The 12579-nt window shown below is 46.8% G+C and overlaps 1 protein-coding gene across 2 annotated transcripts in view; it reads right to left on the minus strand.

The window, feature by feature from the left end:
• Positions 1 to 12579, minus strand: part of NPDC1 (neural proliferation, differentiation and control 1) — a 62695-nt gene that overhangs the window by 49181 nt on the left and 935 nt on the right. The window lies entirely within an intron of this gene.

Consider the following 12579-nt stretch of genomic DNA (forward strand, 5'->3'; position numbering starts at 1 on the left):
CCCCTGTCCCCCCCCCCCGCTGTATAGTCATACACCCCTGTCCCCCCCCTGTATAGTCATACACCCCTCTCCGCCCCCCCTGTATAGTCATACACCCGTCCCCCCCCCTGTATAGTCATACACCCCTGTCCCCCCCCGTATAGTCATACACCCCTGTCCCCCCCCCCCTGTATAGTCATACACCCCTGTCCCCCCCCCTGTATAGTCATACACCCCTGTCCCCCCCCTGTATAGTCATACACCCCTGTCCCCCCCTGTATAGTCATAAACCCCTGTCCCCCCCTGTATAGTCATACACCCCTGTCCCCCCCTGTATAGTCATACACCCCTGTCCCCCCCCCTGTATAGTCATACACCCCTGTCCCCCCCCTGTATAGTCATACACCCCTGTCCCCCCCCCCTGTATAGTCATACACCCCTGTCCCCCCCCCCCTGTATAGTCATACACCCCTGTCCCCCCCCCTGTATAGTCATACACCCCTGTCCCCCCCCCTGTATAGTCATACACCCCTATCCCCCCTGTATAGTCATACACCCCTGTCCGTCCCCCCTGTATAGTCATACACCCCTGTCCGTCCCCCCTGTATAGTCATACACCCCTACCCCCCCTGTATAGTCATACACCCCCATCCCCCCCCCCCACTGTATAGTCATACACCCCTATCCCTCCTGTATAGTCATACACCCCTGTCCACCCCCCGCCTGTATAGTCATACACCCCTGTCCACCCCCCCCCCGTATAGTCATACACCCCTATCCGCCCCCTGTATAGTTATACACCCCTGTCCGCCACCCCTGTATAGTTATACACCCCTGTCCGCCACCCCTGTATAGTCATGCTCAGTGAGTTTTTTACTTTTTTGACATTGACAGTTTTTCATAGCAAGTGGGTGTGGTTTGCAAAAAGGGGCGTGTCATAATTATCGTTCAGTTATCGTTACCGCGGCTACATGTGCGATTAATCGCGATATTGATTTTGGCCCATATCGCCCAGCCCTAATTAACCGGCATCCTGGTCCCCAATGTCAGGTCTATAATAACCAGCATCCTGGTCCCCGGTGTCAGGTCTATATTAACCGGCATCCTAGTCCCCAATGTCAGGTCTATAATAACCGGCATCCTGGTCCCCGGTGTCAGGTCTATATTAACCGGCATTCTGGTCCGCAGTGTCAGGTCTATAATAACCAGCATCCTGGTCCCTGGTGTCAGGTCTATAATAACCAGCATCCTGGTCCGCAGTGTCAGGTCTATATTAACCGGCATCCTGGGCGATCTTTAGGGTTATGTAAGAATCTCAGGCCGGTCCGGTGGTTTCAGTATAACATATGGTAAACAGACAAAGGTAAAAAAAAATAAAATAAAAAAGAATGTAACCATCTGGTGGCCAAAAATATCTCCGTAATCACTTGGTGGAAATTTCTTTAACCCCTTGGGCACAAAATATAGTTCTAAATATAATGGCAGCACATGCAGAAGGCTGCAGCCGTGAGAGGTGTATCTAAGACAATGGTGTGATACTGTCTGCTGAGCCACTGTATCCAAGTCTATTTTGTGTGATACAGTCTGCTGAACTGCTATATCTCATCTTGTCAGACACCCATCTTGGCAGACACCCATACAGTACTACCACCCCCATCAGGCACTGTCCACATACACTGCACAAGTTCCACCTGCTGCGGGATCATTCTTGTCAGCCCAGCTTTATAAGCGGATTATCAGTCTAATGCTCGGATACGCGCGGTACAGTTTAACCATAGTGCTATCTGTACGATGACCTTGCTTTGCCTCAGCTACCGGCTTTACACTCACTGGTTTCTAAGTGTTTCGCGGTTTCTGGGGCCAATAGGACGGCAGATGGGCCATAAAGCTACAACCTCATTCATTTCTACGTCACCCAGCTTTCCCAGGCTCTAGTATAATCAGGGAACAATAACCATTCAGGAGCCTGGGACAGTTGGGGGGCCACCAGGGAAAGCTGGGAGAGTTGGGGGCCTTCTTCCTGTGAGCCGTTATGACGGCTATAATTCAGATTTAGAAGATCCTCTACGACATTGCCTGATGGCAGTATTACACTCATCGCCCGCCGGGATCCTCCTGATCCCCCCTTTGTTTGGAAGGATGAGCTCTTAATCAGATAATAATCCTGGAGCGGAACCCTACAATTAGCGGGGAGTTTAACGGGCGCACTCTGTTATTAGCGCATCATGGGGGCCGTGTGCATTGTTCATGGAGAATAAAGCTGCAGCCGGCAGGACGGTAAACAGTGTACGTGATCCTGGGATTACACCGACACAGGGTGGAGAGAGCGGCCGCCGCCACACAGACTGCTTATATCTCACTATAAGAAAAATGGATGACAGCGTCCAATAATGCAAACGTTTCTTTTATTCCTCCATAAACAGACAATGTAGTAACGTTTCGACTCATCTGAGTCTTTTTCAAACTGACCAGTACATGCAAATTACATACTTATATAGCACAAACCATTTAGCAATATTCACATATTAAAACACACCTGAACAGACTCGCTCCACGTGTGTCCCAAGCTAGTCGGCGTTCTCTAGCACGCATGCGTCGGCTTAACCAATAGGCTCACGGCGTCTTAGGAACTATAGTAACAGGGAGTCACCTGACTCCATGACATGTATCGTCCCGTCGGATCACATGACATCTACGTCATCCCGTGGGCGTGCCCGGCAAAAAAAGAAAAAAGAAAAGAGAAAAAAGCAGAAAAAAAGTCGAAAATATCTCACTGTCTCACTATAGATTTGTAAATGACTAATATTTAAAAATCTCCAGTCTTCCAGTACTTATCAGCTGCTGTACGTCCTGCAAGTGGTGTATTCTCTCCAGTCTGACACAGCGCTCTCTGCTGCCACCTCTGTCCATGTCAGGAACTGTCCAGAGCAGGAGAGGTTTTCTATGGGGATTTGCTGCTGCTCTGGACAGTTCCTGAGACGCCTGGGCTGACAATCTGAAGGACTGGGCGCCCAGACTGTCAGTCCTTGGGATGGGGGGCGCCTAGGCTGAAAAAAATAAATGGTGCAATACTACAGATAAACTGGCAGTGCCAGCGGGATGGGTGTGTTTTTTGGTTTGTTTTTTTCTGGTGGGGGCAGTGCATGGAGGAGATGCTGGATCCTGAGAGAAGGGGAGATGGTTACTTACTGAGGGGGGGAGGGGGGGTGTACACTAATTGGAGAGTTACTAGGATATAGGGCAGTATTGGGAAAGATTGGCTACTACATGGGGCACTATTAGGGCCCAATTACATTATGGTGCACCACTGTGGGGGTAACTAGCACTAAGGGCAGTACTTGGGGGACTTAGCTACTATGTGGGGTGCTATTAGGGTAATTAAAAACTATATGGGACACTATTGAGGGATAACTACTATATGGGACACTATTGAGGGGTAACTACTATATGGGGCACTATTGAGGGGTAACTACTATATGGGACACCATTGAGGGATAACTACTATATGGGACACTATTGAAGGGTAACTACTAGAGATGAGCGAACCTGGAGCATGCTGGAGTCCATCCGAACCCGAACTTTCGGCATTTGATTAGCGGTGGCTGCTAAAGTTGAATAAAGCCCTAAGGCTATGTGGAAAACATGGATATAGTCATTGGCTGTATCCATGTTTTCCAGACAACCTTAGAGCTTTATCCAACTTTAGCAGCCCCAGCTAATCAAATGCCGAAAGTTCGGGTTCGGATGGACTCGAACCCGAACCTGGTTCGCTCATCTCTAGTAACTACTATATGGGGCACTATTGGGGAAACTAACTACTATTTGGGACATTACCTAACGTTACCTAATAATGGGGTAACTGTAATTTTTCTCCGCCTCACAGTTGGCGAAATGGGTGCGGGGAGATTTGTACGTGGGCTGGTACCTCTGGTTCCTGACATGCACAGAGGTAGCAGCAGAGAGCACTGTGTCACACTGGAAAGAATACACCACTTCCTGCAGGACATACAGCAGCTGATAATTACTAGAAGACTGGAGATTATAGTCATTTACACATGTATATAACTTTTTGACACCAGATGACTTGGAAAATATTTTTTTTTTCCGTTGGAGTACCCCTTTAACTTCTAGCTACAATCGAAAGAGCTTACAATCAGTATCCCTGGCCTGTACACCTTCTATAGCCAAACTCCATTTCTATGCATTGGGGTGCACTGGTTCAGTACCGCTTACAAGCACTAGATGGGGTGCTGATTTATTAGTTCAGGGGTGTCTTACACGGCCCTCCAGCTGTTGCAAAACTACAATTCCCATCATGCCTGGACAGTCTGATGTCTGTGTATTAGCCAATCAGTAATTTATATACTAGTCTAAAGCTAAATAAATATACACATAATAAAACTACAACATGCAATACAAAGCAGTAGATACTCCAGCCTTCCCTCTGGATACAGATCACGCGTGTCATAAAAACACATTACATAAACCCATTCCTTGCTTCCTACCACATCATCGTTTCCGCTATTAAGCTCCAAGTGCCCGCTACCATGGGAAAGCAGCCGCATGCTACCAGGGAGGAGGCTAATAGATATTAATGGGATTGTGTAATGCGACCCCTGCAACGCTCCTGACAAAACAGCTCAGATCTAATAGTCCACACGTGTCAAACTCAGGCCCTCCAGCTGTTACAAAACTACAAATCCCATCATCCCTGGACAGCCAAAGCTTTAGCTCTCTACGCATGATGGGAATTGTAGTTTTGAAACAGCTGGAGGGCCTGAGTTTGACAACCCTGTAATAGTCGGTACCTACTCCCTACGGCAAGTCCCTAAGTGTCCCCCATACTTTATTATATATATATATATATATATATATATATATATATATATATATATATATATATGGCTACTAAGGTTTCCTAAAAATTCTAACTCATTCTCTATATGACAGGTGTCAAACTTGCAGCCCTCCGGCTGTTGCAAAACTACAATTCCCATCATGCGTAGAGAGCTAAAGCTTTGGTTGTCCAGGCATGATAGGAATTGTAGGTTTGCAACAGCCAGAGGGCCGTAAGTTTGACACCTGTGATCCAGATCTATGCTTGCTGTCAATGAATAGAAACATCCTCACTCCTGCGACCACTACAACATGTCTGTTCCTGAAACACTCCATAGACCTTGATGCGGATTTATCCCGACATTAAATGAACAATATATAACCATAAAATGTGAGAGTGACAGGCGGCAGACTCCGGTAACAGCGCCTAATGCAGATAATAGCCAGATAAGAGCCTGATGGACGCAGCAATAAATTACCAGGTGCTGAACTATACAAGAGACGTCTTCCCTTAAAGGGGCACTCCAGCGATTTATTTCTTTTCTTTCAAATCAACTGGTGTCAGAAAGTGGAAGAGATTTGTAATTTACTTCTATTTAAAAACCTCCAGTCCTCAAGTACTTATCAGCTGCTGTATGTTACTTTTATTAAATAAAATCTCAATCCTTCAAAAAGAGCTGCTGTATGTCTTGCAGGAAGTGGTGTATTCTCTCCAGTCTGACACAGTGCTCTCTGCTGCCACCTCTGTCCATGTCAGGAACTGTGCAGAGCAGGAGAGGATTTCTATGGGGATTTGCTGCTGCTCTGGACAGTTCCTGACATGGACAGAGGTGGCAGCAGAGAGCACTGTGTCAGACTGGAAAGAATACACCACTTCCTGCAGGACATTCAGCAGCTGATAAGTACTAAAAGACTGGAGATTTTTGAACAGAAGTAAACTCCAAATCTATATAACCTTTTGACACCAGATGATTTGAAATAATTTTGTTTTTGCTGGAGTACCCTTGGAACTAAGATGGGGGGGGGGGGGGGGGGGGGGGGGGTTCTATACTTTCAGCCTGGAGTGGCTGATAACAGGGAACAATACATTATACTGAAGTGACAATAGATGCATAGTGTGTCTGGCGGCTTCTTGGACACATGGCAATAAATATCTGTGTTCAGTGGACGGTGACCCGGGAGGAATGTCAGAAATGTCGCCAACCAAACGTTCAGATGGTAAAAAGAAACGTGTCCTTGGAGATTTCATGTAAACCACATAAACAGAGCAGTAATCGTAAAAGTGACACAAGGGGACGGACAGGTTGGACTGGTTGGGAGGTATGACGAGGAGGAATCCCTGCTGGGAGCGGCTCGGGCAGTGTGGTGAGCTGTGTCCTTCCTGCGGACCTGTCTATATAGCGGTCAGTGACGGGTGCAGGAAGGCGTCACATGTGGCCTTATAATGAATGCACATATTAGAGGAGGAGGATGATCAGTGCCTCCAGCACTGCACAGCATACATAGCTCCATTCATCCACCATCAATGGATACTGGACCTTATCACTGAGTATGATCCGCTGCACAAGGTCACAGTCTATACGGGCTTGGAAATGGCGCGGTGTAGCTGGTGATGGATTATAGGGCTGAATGACAGTCATGTATCCTGGTGTCGAGGACTGTAACGCAACGCAGAATTGGGCTCTGGTCACAATGCTATGCCAACCACCACTACACCAGTCACACCAGTGTGAACAACCCTTTAAAGGGGTTATCCAGCGCTACAAAAACATGGCCACCTTTGCCCCACTTTTGTCTCCAAATTGGGTGGGGTTTGAAGTAAATGGAGCTTAATTGCAAACCACATCTGACCTGGAGACAAGAGAGGGGGAAAAGTGGTCATGTTTTTGTAGCGCTGGATAACCCCTTTAAGAAAAAAAATCAAAAGATCCCAAATCTCCAGCAAATACAACATTAACACTGCTGTTTCCGGGAGAGCCGGGTGACAACCACTGGCTATTACAGTGGCAGGGGTTGTCACTAACCTATCCCCTTTGTCTACCTTCACAATCACAATTTATCCATAATAAAAAAAAGTTAGAGCTTGTTCACCCAAATAAAGAAAATTCTTTCAAATCAACTGGCGGCAGAAAGTGCCACAGATTTATAATTTACTTCGCTTAAATCTCCAGTCTTCCAGTAATTATCAGCTGCTGCATGTCCTGCAGGAAGTGGTGTATTCTTTCCAGTCTGACACAGTTCTCTCTGCTGCCACATCTATTTTCTATGGGCATTTGCTGCTGCTCTGGACAGTTCCTGACATGGACAGAGGTGGCAGCAGAGAGCAGTGTGTCAGACTTGAGAGAATACACCACTTCCTGTAGGACATACAGCAGCTGATAAGTACTGGAAGACTGGAGATTTTTTTTTAATGGAAGTAAATTACAATTCTCAGGCACTGTCTGGCACCAGTTCATTTGAAAGAAAAAAAAAATTGGTGAACAAGGAAAATCTTTAAGGAAAATCTGCAGCATTTCAGTCCTGTGTGAACATAGCCCTAGGGAATTCTGTGGAGGAGGGGGTCCCTGTCCAGGATCCTCACCCCCTAAGACCTGAGTGGAAAGAAGCTATAAAAAGTGTCTCCTGCATTTGTATGGGCGCTGTGTAATGCTGACCTTCGCCTCTGGGGGTGCTGGATGGATACTGAATACTTACCCCCAGGATTCTGCACAGTATACAGATATTACCTAGCATTTTATAACTAGACAGATTTGATGGGTAATCGCCATTATCGGCTGTCACCACGCTGTACAAGGAGGACGACTCAAGGACTTCTATTGCGAGGGGAACTTTGGTGGGGAGCAGAGAGGAGCTGGAAACCTTTGATTATCTTGCAGGAAGGTCGATTCCTTGGAAACCGTGAGCAGAATTATCCTTCTAATAACACGGGCGCTGCCAGCGCTTATAACATCATGCAAAGGAACGAGGGAAAATGCCAATTTATGCCGAGACAATGGACTCATGTTAAACAGGAAGGAACATGGGGGCTGTGAGAATCCGGCTGAATACATAAAGCCGTAGGAAAGTAAAATCCCTCAAACCTGACGGCCTGTGACTAATGGTTCAGCTTTAGCCCGGCCCGTGAGAGAATAACATAACAATACTGCCATGCCAAGCCGTCACCCAGATGGATAGAGTGACTGAAATACAGGAGAGCTGGATGTCCTGGGAGGAGCGAACACCGGGCATACCCTATAGCAGCGCTCTGCAACCCGAGGCAAAACTACAGCGCCTATCGCCCTGAACATGCCCCATAGCAGGGGGGTCAAACCTGATGCCCTACAGCTGCTGCAAAACTACAATTCCCATCATGCCTGTATAGCCAAAGCTTTTGCATAATGGGAATTGTAGTTTTGCAACAGACAGCTGGAGGACCACTAGTTTGACACATGTGCCCCAAAGCAATGAGCCAACCCTGGGGTCCTCCAGCTGTCGCAAAACTACGACTCCCAGCATGCCCTGACAGCTGTAGACTGATATGATGCTATTAGGGTGGTGTTCTCCAACTTGTGGATCTCCAGTTATTGCAAAACAACAACTCCCAGCATGGCCTGATAGCTACAACAAGCTGGCATGTTGACATGATGCTGCGAGTTTCTGTTTTGCACTGGTTGGTGACCAATTGGGAGTCAATTACCTGGAGGTACCAGGAGAGGAGACGGTGACACCGAGCACACCATATAGCAGTGTCCCCTAACCTGAGGCTCTCCAGTAGTTGCAAAAATACAAAAAGAATTATAGAAAAGACATGCTGGGATTAGTAGTTGGGCAACCGCTGGAGAGCCACAGACAATACCCTATAGGAACATGCCAGCTAATGCAACATCACCCAATGAAGAAACCCTCCAAGTCCAATATCCCAGCGCAATGACAGAGGCCATAGCATAAAAGGGGAACCCCACCTATTCGCTGCACATGAGACTACAGAGTCTACCACACCGTCTCAAATCACTGGACCACGATTTAGATCTGGGGTAGGAATCCTTTGGCCTCCGAGCTGTTGCAAAACTACAACTCCCATCATGCCTGAAGAGCCAAAGCTTTAGCATGATTGGAGTTGTAGTTTTACAACAGCTGGAGGGCCGTGGTTTCCTACCTGACTTAGACCCTTCATAGCAAATGCCCCTTTGAAAAATAACTGCAAAAGAGAAAAGTTTCCTCACCCCCTCCATGTTTCCTTGTAGAAGTTATGGCATATTATCTTTAAGTTAAAGGGGTTATAAAAAAAAATAAAAATGCACAGCTACTTTTCAGCAAAAACAGAGCCTCCCTAGTCCTCAGGTTGTGTGTGGTATTACAATTCACTTCAATGGAACTGAGCTACAAAACTGCACCTAACCTGAGGACGGGAGTCATGCTATTTCTGGAAGAAAGCGGCCATGTTTTTCTAAGCCTGGATAACCCTTTTAAGTCCCCGTCCCCTATAATCAGAAGCTGTGTGATCTGTCGGGGGGAGGCAGGAGGAAACAACAAGCCCTTCCTGATACAGAGACTGAGAGGGACAAGGAAAGCTGAGAGTAACATATCCGCACAAGCTAAATAAACAGCCGGGACACCAGGCTATAATAACACGGAGGGAACAGGTTCTGCGCCTTCCTCTGACTCACACTAGAAAAAAAGTTTCCTTTCTAAACAAATTTTTACCCCCCCCCCCCCCCCCCCCCCCCCCAGACATGGCAGAAAGCCAACCTCTGCCCATGAGAGGTAAAAAGACACAGGACCCTATGTGACCACACACAAGGAGGGCGGCTGCAGAAGTTGGATGCTGGCCTAGGAAGTTCTGGAAAACGTGGATACAACCATAGGCCAACACAAGCCCTGATTGATGGTTCTCTGATCTGTGGCACCAACATGGTGGTTATCATTCAGCCACTGGGATCAGGGTTATGGTAAGCACTCACTATGGCGGTATTACATTGAGAATGGATCTATAGATGTGCCACACGGTGCTCACATCTTCTAGTAACTCAATGTCACCATGTACAGGTTACCCGATATTACAATTACCTTGAGACCAATCCTCATCTTTATGGGACGATGTTACGCCGGGTTTGCACACTGCGCTAGTGTGCCACACAGTGTGATGTATTTGTTTCTATAACGTACTTCACCTGAAAACTTGTGTGTAAACCGTCTGCCAAACTAACGCAACATGTAATACTAGTGCGAGGCCGGATTCACGTGAGCCAGTGACACGTTTCGGCATCTATATTTTGGCCATAATTCCTGACTGACTTTAGGCGGAGAGGCCAAACCATTCCGAACCCGATCGCTCTGCATTGGACTCCCGGCGGCTGCAAAAGTTTGATGCCACCCTAGGGCTGGCAGGAAAACAGGGATATAGCCTGTGACCTATAGCTGTATCCATGTTTTCCCAGACACCCTGGGACGGCATTTAACTTCTGTAGCCACTGGGAGTCAAATGGCGAGCGTTCTTGGTTGGAGATCGTTGTTGATACCGAACAGTTCAGAGCTGCTCCACTCAACACTGGTCCTGTCCTGACTGCGTTCCTCATGATTTGAACTGACAGCTGTCAAATCAGGAATCGTATCTGTAATATGGAAGTAGAGAAGTAACGCATGAACCTTGGCCTTGGTCATAGGTCACCAATGTCTGATGATGGGATCCTAGTGCTGGAAATGGGTCAGTAAAGCGCTCATTTCCCCCCTATCCTTCTGTAGAACCGGGTAAGGGACTGCTGTTCCCCTCCAGCAGAGTACGTCTTATTTATTTACCACCAATTCCTATGAACCCCCCACACACACAACAGCGTACGTCCGGATCACATGCAGATCTGCAGTGAAAATCCGGAACGTACCTTTGAATTTCTGTTGTGCATTGTCACGTTGCATGTCGCAAATATTGTCCCGGTTTCAGATGAGGATCAGTCCCATTCAATGGGACTAAGCCACGTCCGGGATGCCTGACGTGTCGGAAAAATCAATGTACATTTCCAATGGAAACCAATGAGGCGCACAAACCAAAACTGTACAAACCCATGGGCCACAATCCCGAGGAGCCGACCGGGATCTGGGGTCACTCTGTGTGGAGCAGAAATACAAGACGTTCTCTTATTTCATTGTAAGGGGCATTGGCCTTAGGGACCATGATGAGTCTATTGCTTACACTGTTGTTCAGACATTGTTGTTCAGGGGTCTAGGAAAGCTGGGTAAACAATCCTGCCAAAATAGCAGACATTTTTCTTGTCAGTCTGCTTTTCTGGAAGGAAATATAACAAAGGGGAAGCTGCTAGGAAGGAAAGGGGATGTTTCTTTGGTTACCTAGGCAGATTAGTCGTTCAGGAGTCTGAAAAAGCTGGGTGACAATCCCTAAAAAAGCTGTTGTGCTAGTTCTATTGGTTGTCACCCACCTTTTCAAGAAGGAGTTAAAAGAAATGGAAGCTAGAAACCTATAATCGCTTACCTAGGTAGATTTGCCAGATGGGATTCTGGGAAAGCTGGGTGAAAATCCCTGAGAAAGCTGTTGTCATGCTGATCATATGAGTTGTCACCCAGCTTTTCCAGGAAGCTATATTGTCCAAGCTTCAAGGAGGAATGGGGACTTCCCATGACATACGTTAGCAGATCAGACATACAGGAGTCGGGGAAAGCTGGGTGACAACCCCGAGAGGGCTAAATACCTGCCATAGTGGCGGTCACACAACTTACCCAGAGGAAATATAACACAGCAGCTGGGAAGGAACAGGGGTATATCACTGCTTACCTAGTACATTACCAGATGGGATTTTGGGAAAGCTGGGTGACAACCTATGAGAGGGCTGAATACTTGTTATTCATACATGATTATATAACTGTATTATTATAATAGGGAGTATTAGACCGTCACGTTATACAGTAGCATGCCACCTGTGTGTCTCCAGATGCTGGGAAGCCTGAGGCTGTCAGGACATTTTGGGAGATGTAGTTCACCAACATGTTATCGAGTATTGACACAGCATCACCAGGCAGCGGTGGCCTAAACATTCCCATCCACTAACCTGTTTATAGTGAGGACTACAGTGATCCCAAATGCTGCAGATACAATATGGATCAGGGAGAATAGAATATAGGAATATATAATCCAGATTACGGTCTCCCGCTCACTCTGCCATCACTATCTCTGGTATCATTACATCATTCCCTGAGAGCGTCCCATGTGCCAGCAAGGACGCCGACGCTCGCAGGCCGCCATACTGGAGGGGGGGGTGGGGGGGGTGGGTTAACCATCCGGCAGTCATACCATATGTCAGGAGCTGAGGGCACTGCGAAGGAGGATGCTATATATATGTTATAAATACACACACACACAGGCTCAGGTATAACTGTATACATATACACACATACACAGGCATACAGAGCAAGATGGCTGATGTATATACAGATGCTGCACAGTACACACATCACCGTATGAACGTATAGAGGCACAGAGGAGGAAGAGGCTGACTAAAGAATAGTATACATAGATATCACTGAATACATATATACAGCCATGACAGATGAAGCCGCTGTGTATGTGGGGACGGGACAGTATTCTTACATAGAGATCACTAGGTAAATAGATGTAGAAAGAGGTATACACACACATAGATACAGGAATATATACAATGGGAGCAGGATGGTATACATATACTGATATCACTGTCTTATGTATATACCCAGCATAGGTTATAGATACAGATATCACTGTATGTGTGTATATATATATATATATATATATATACATAC

This window comes from Dendropsophus ebraccatus, chromosome 10 (assembly GCF_027789765.1).
Source record: "Dendropsophus ebraccatus isolate aDenEbr1 chromosome 10, aDenEbr1.pat, whole genome shotgun sequence".
Classification (NCBI taxonomy): Eukaryota; Metazoa; Chordata; class Amphibia; order Anura; family Hylidae; genus Dendropsophus; species Dendropsophus ebraccatus.